The sequence below is a fragment of the Rhinopithecus bieti genome, unplaced genomic scaffold (genome assembly GCF_001698545.2).
Source record: "Rhinopithecus bieti isolate Rb0 unplaced genomic scaffold, ASM169854v2 scaffold_52030, whole genome shotgun sequence".
NCBI lineage: Eukaryota > Metazoa > Chordata > Mammalia > Primates > Cercopithecidae > Rhinopithecus > Rhinopithecus bieti.
This window is the reverse complement of record NW_016821228.1, coordinates 493,023-499,468: the sequence shown is the minus strand read 5'-3', so window position 1 is coordinate 499,468 and position 6,446 is coordinate 493,023. Positions and strand designations below refer to the sequence as shown.

At 43.9% G+C, this 6,446-nt stretch overlaps 1 pseudogene; it reads right to left on the bottom strand.

Annotated features, from left to right (window-relative positions):
* LOC108520770 (aurora kinase A-interacting protein pseudogene) overlaps nucleotides 1-6,446 on the bottom strand; it is a 12,810-nt pseudogene extending 6,364 nt beyond the window's left edge.

Below are 6,446 nucleotides of genomic sequence, written 5' to 3'. Positions count from 1 at the left end.
AAAAAAAAAAAAAAAAAAAAAAAAGAAATACATTGCTGTCCAGGGTTCTATTATTATGGTATATTATCACATAGATTATATTACTATTCTATTATATATGATATGTGATTATATAATATTATTATTGTAATTGAGCTTGAAGTTATGTCTTAATACACGTCTTTGTCCTTAATACATACTTGATTGGACACAGTTCAGGGATGGGAGAGACTCAGAGATGGGATGAATTTTAAAGATAGATAAGGCTGATATGGCAGACTCAAACCTATGGGCTACATTGGTCCTACAGAGTGTCACATTTGACCCACATATTTTTAAGTATTACATTAACATACATATAAAAATTTATAAGTTTCAGGCCTGGGGCGGTGGCTCATGCCTGTAATCCCACCACTTTGGAAGGTAGAGCCAGGTAGATCCCTTGAGGTCAGGAGTTTGAGACCATCCTGGCCAAGATGGTGAAACTCCCTCTCTACTAAAAATCCAAAAACTCAGCCAGGCATGGTGGCGGGTGCCTGTTATTCCAGCTACTCAGGAGCCTGAGACAGGAGAATTGCTTGAACCGGGGAGGCGGAGGTTGCAGTGAATCGAGATCGTATCATCGCACTCCAGCCTGGGCAATGTCTCAAAATAAAAAAAAAATTAGAAATTTCACATAAAAATTCAAATTGGGGACTTCTTTTAGGTAAAAGGTCTGGAGACTACAGTCCTGCATTCACTTACAACAGGCAGAATGGGAAGTGAGCCGCAGCTGGCCCAAACCCACTTTGCCCCAGTCCCCACACAGCCCTACCTGGCTCCGGCAGGCACCTGAAATCTCCACACCCCACCCCTAGTCAGGGAGTGTGAGGGCGAATCAGAGCTAGCTAGCGATGGAGGCGATCTGGGGATGAAGGCAGAGTCACGGCTGAGAGTTCTGTGCATGTATACACTGTGCATAGCACCGTGATGTTACCATTTGATGCAGCACCAGAAGGTTCTGCTTAATGTCAAAGACTGCTCGGGGCTTTGCCCTGGTATCTGGGAACTCAAGGATGATCAAAGGAAGAGGAAGAAGGCACTCATAGCAGCATGACCAAGGAGAACAATGAGTGTCTGGTGGGTGAAATGAAAAGACATTGACCTGTGAATGACCTTGAGCATAATTTAAGCTTCTCTTTGTGATTTGGTCATTTTTATGCATGTCAGATATTTTACTGTGCACCTCCGCGCAAGGATGTTTTCAAGAGTTCCTGAGACCTGTGGCACCTCTCGCCTGTGCTTGATGGACTCAGACTCCGTCCGGTCTCCTCTCTCCATGACAACCTACCGTGCGATAAGCTCGCTGTCTTTCTCAACCACTCCCTTACTTACAGGCATTTGTCTAAGGAGGGTCTGGGAACTCCTGGAGAGCAGCACCTAGGCTCCATGGCAGGGATTTTCTTTGCTTGTTGCATCTTGTTTTCTTTGACTTGTTCCTGGATTCACATCTCATGAGTTTCCATCAACCTAGTCTCCATGCCCAACCTCCACTGCCAGATAAGAAGGAAACTACGTGGTACCCAGTGTATCCATGAAGGGTGCTCTTTGGTCTTCAAAAACCATACTTACCCTATAGCACTGGTCATAAAAAAATATTTTTTTTTGTATTTTGAAAACAAAAGCAATTTTTTTTTTTTTGTTTTGTTTTGTTTTGTTTGAGACGGAGTTTCGCTCTTGTCACCCAGGCTATGATCTCAGCTCACTGCAGCCTCCACCTCCCAGGCTCTAGCAATTCTCCTGCCTCAGCCTCCCAAGTAGCTGGGACTACTGCCATGTGCCACCACGCCCAGCTAATTTTCGTATTTTTGGTAAAGATTGGGTTTCACCATGTTGACCAGGCTAGTCTCAAACTCCTGATCTCAAGTGATTGACCAGCCTTGGCCTCCCAGAGTGCTAGGATTACAGGCATGAGCTACCACGCCCGGCCTAAAAAGCAAATTTTTACTATTGGAAACGTGCATGGCTATGGCTACCAAAATGCTCCAGTTCATAAGTGTTTACAATTTGAACTCCAAATATCTACTTATGAAAGATGCTTCCCCAATTTATGAATAATTCAAGATAACAAATACATTTTATTTGAGGGCTAGGCGAATTTGTAATAAAAACAACTTGGAAGATTCAATCCTATTTCCATTCTTTCTTCTACTCTTTTTTTTATGAAAAAAAATTTAAACTGGTTCTTGTCCAAACTCCCCTTAGCATGGCAATACTTCTTAGACTGCCAGCTCAGAAAGGGAGGGAAGAGAGTGACAGCAGCTGCGAATGTCTTCCTGCCCTGCGCTATCAGTTCTTTGATAGGATTGCTGCCGTCTCGTGTTGATTGTCTACATCTCCAGTATGTTCATTTGCTTTCTACCTATTAATACTTACATGCACATCCATGCACATGCAAATGTACATATGCTTTCCACTCATTGTCATTTGTTTGTCCTCATATAAACTTAATCTAAAGTGTGTGTGTCTGAATCAGCAATGTCTCCAACCAATTTCTCTTTCCACTTTCTATCTCTCATAAATGTGGATGTATCAGCCATGCCCTTATCTGAACCCGTTATCTACCAATAATAGCCCCTCCCAAACCATATTAGTGCTTCCCTAGGAATGTTACGCTCTCAGAGGTCTGATTAACTAGACAAACAAGGCATGGAACTCCAGCCCATATTTCCAACACAAACAGTAGCCATTTTTTCTGAATTATGACTTTTGCCTTTGAGAATAGCAAATGTAATGTATGAAGACCAAAAGCATTCCTCAAGACAGTGATTTGGTAGCATCTTTTTCTGGAAGCATAAGCCATCTTGAACACAGATATGAATGCAGAAGTGAGTTAGGCATTAGTATGGAAACATCCAAAGGATTATTAAGTCAGAAGGCATACCTGCCATCACACTCACGTTCTCAGCTGCTTGCTGAGTGCATACTGGGCACATTTATGCCCAGAACTCATGGCTTTCCCCCCTTGAAGTAAATCAGGGAAGAGAAAAATTACTTTTCAATAAAATGGCTACCCAGTCAAGAACAAGAAAGGGTTTTTTTTTCTTTTATTTTTGGTGTTTTGTTTGTTTTGTTTGTTTATTTTTTGAGATGGAGTTTTCTCTTGTCGCCCACACTGGCATGCAATGGCGCAATCTCAGCTCACTGCAACCTCCACCTCCCAGTTCAAGCAATTCCCCTGCCTCAGCCTCCTGCATAGCTGGGATTACAGGCACCTGCCACTATGCCCAGCTAATTTTTGTATTTTTAGTAGAGACGGGGTTTCGCCATGTTGGCCAGGCTAGCCTCGAACTCCTGACCTCAGGTGATCCACTGGCCTCGGCCTCCCTAAGTGCTGGAATTACAGGCATGAGCCACCACGCCCAGCCTAAGAAATGTTTTAAGTCAGATTTAAACTGAGACATGTTTATGTACAGCCATAAATCCATAGAAAGGACATTAGAAAACAGCAGCATAGGCCAGGCGCAGTGGCTCATGCCTGCAATCACAGCACTTTGGGAGGCCGAGGCGGAGGATAACTTCAGGTCAGGAGTTCAAGACCAGCCTGACCAACATGGCAAAACCCCATCTCTACTAAAACTACAAAAATTACCTGAGTGTGGTGGCCTCCAAGGTTCAAGAGATTATCCTGCCTCAGCCCCCTGAGTAACTGGTACTACAGGCATACACAACCATGCCCAGTGTATTTTTTAGTAGAGATGGGGTTTTGCCATGTTGGCCAGGCCGGTCTCAAACTTTGAGCTCAAGCAAACTGCCCACCTCGATCTCCCAAAGTGCTGGGATTACAGGCATGAGCCACCGTACCCAGCCCACTATGCCATTATTAACTTCAATGTTGAGCTAGGGCTTCCTAGGTCCTCAAACTCTCTGAGATCAAGAATGGTCCTCTATCCTGGGGCAAAGATGAATCTTTATGTGAGAACAAAGTGTTCCCAGAGGCAGATAGAGCAGGATTCACAGGATGAGAACTGGGCAGGGGCTGTCTATGCAATGGACAGTGACAGTGCCATCTTCCCATTCTGACATGGAGCCATATCCTTGTAAGGTCCAGTGATCCAACGTTCTATACGTAAATCAGTGGGTTCTGCTCTGAATCTGTGTTATTCTTCAAGGGCAGGGATTACATTAGAATTTCTTCTCTTTGAAAAGATAACTCTTTTCAAAGTGATGAAGATTCGCACATACCCCAGCATTCTGTAAGTTCTTCTTTATGAGCAAATCAAAGTTGTGCAGCCTTAATTTAAGCCTATTTCTATTTCAGTCCTATGTGAATAGAGGGAGACAGAGGGAATTATCAACAATTCTTTGGGAAAAAGGAAACAACTCTAAAAGCACCTAAAGATACAAAAGCTGTCATTTAGCTTTATTTTTGGAGGCCAAGTAATAGCCATTCAACATTTCACCACTTAAGCCTAGCATTATTCAAATATACACAGCAAAGTATAAAGGCTAGAAATATATGTGTGTGTGTATATATATATGTATATATATATATATTATATAGTTTTTTTTTTTTTTTTTTGAGACAGGATCTCACTCTGTCGCCCCAGGCTGGAGTGCAGTTGGCATGCATGATCTTGGCTCACTGCAACCTCCAGCTCCCAGGTTCAAGCGATTCTCCTGCCTCAGCCTCCTGACTAGCTGGAGCTACAGGCGTGCATCACCACGCCCAGCTTACTTTTGTATTTTTTGGTAGAAACTATGTTTCACTGTGTTGGCCAGGCTGGTCTTGAACTCCTGGCTCTAGTGATCCACCTGCCTTGGCCTCTCAAAGTGCTGGGATTACAAGCGTGAGCCACCACCCCCAGCCCTAGAAATAATTTTTAATTACCAGGCTGGAAGAAATTAGATACATATCTATGACATATATTTTAAGAAGCAAATAACTTCCTATTACATAGAATAATAATAATAATTTGAAGTCCCCTAAAACCTTGCTACTCAATGTGTGGATTAAGGACCAGCAGCATGAATGTCCCTTGGGAGCTTTTTTAGAAGCAAAGCTTAATCCAAACCTACAAAAGCTGCAAGCTCAGAAAGGGAGGGAAGAGAGTGATAGCAGCTGCGAATGTCTTCCTGTCCTGCGCTATCAGTTCTTTGATAGGATTGCTGCCGTCTCATGTTAATTGTCTACATCTCCAGTATGTTCATTTGCTTTCTACCTATTAATACTTATATGCACATCCATGCACATGCAAACGTACATATGCATATGCTCTTTAACAAGAGCTGCAGGTGATTTGTATACATATTAAGTAAATACTCTAAGCTATACACTAGTCCATTTGCCTCTTCAGTGTAGTCAGTAATGATGAAGAACTTTTGAAAATTACATTTATTTCTATTGCAGAAAACTCTCCATCATAGTTCTCATTAGTTCCCTTTAAATATAGTTATTAAATGAAGGTAAGTATACTAAGCCACTAATCCCTATCTCCACCCTCCAGCAGCCCTCTCATCTCAAAAAGATGAAAAAAAAAATTTTTTTTTTTGAGAGAGAGTCTCTTGCCCTGTTGCCCAGGCTGGAGTGCAGTGGTGCAATCTCGCCTCACTACAACCTCCGCCTCCTGGGTTCAAGCAATTCTCCTGCCTCAGCCTCCTGAGTAGCTGGGATTACAGGTGCGTGCCACCACAAACAGCTAATTTTGTATTTTTAATAGAGACAGGATTTCGCCTTGTTGACCAGGCTGGTCTCGAACTCCTGATGTCAGGTGATCCGTCCATCTCAGCCTCCCAAAGAACTGGGATTACAGGCCTGAGCCACGTGCCCAGCCAAAAATTATTTTATTTTATTTTATTTTATTTATTTATTTTTTTTTGAGATGGATCCGCTCTGTCGCCCAGGCCTGGAGTGCAGTGGCCGGATCTTGGCTACTGCAAGCTCCGTCTCCCGGGTTAACGCCATTTCCTGGGGCCTCAAGCCTCCCCAGAGCTGGGACTACAGCGCCCGCCCGGGCACCTCGCCGGCTAGTTTTTTGTATTTTTTGTAGAGACGGGTTTCACCGGTTAGCCAGGATGCGTCCGATCTCCTACCTCGTGATCCGCCCGCCTCTCGGCCCTCCCAAAGTGCTGGGTACAGGCCTTGAAGCCACGCGCCCGGCCCAAAAATTATTTTATACTTGGCACAAACCTATTATGACAAAACACAGCGGCAATGAGGAACGGTGCAGGCAGCAATGGCAGCCCACATGTTCAAGAGAAGCCTGAGCGCTGGAGAGAAGCCTGAAGGCAGCGCTACCACTGGGAAAAAGTTGAATGTACTAGTATTGACATCCACCATGCCATGTATTGGCGTCGCTCACAAATCATAAAGATCTCTGATTTCTGACCTTGCCTGGTTGACGGGGTGCTTCACATGGGTTACCAGTTTCTGCGTTGAGTGCTGGTTCCCTGGGGTAGCCTTTCTGGCCCTGCTGGTTTTCAGGCAT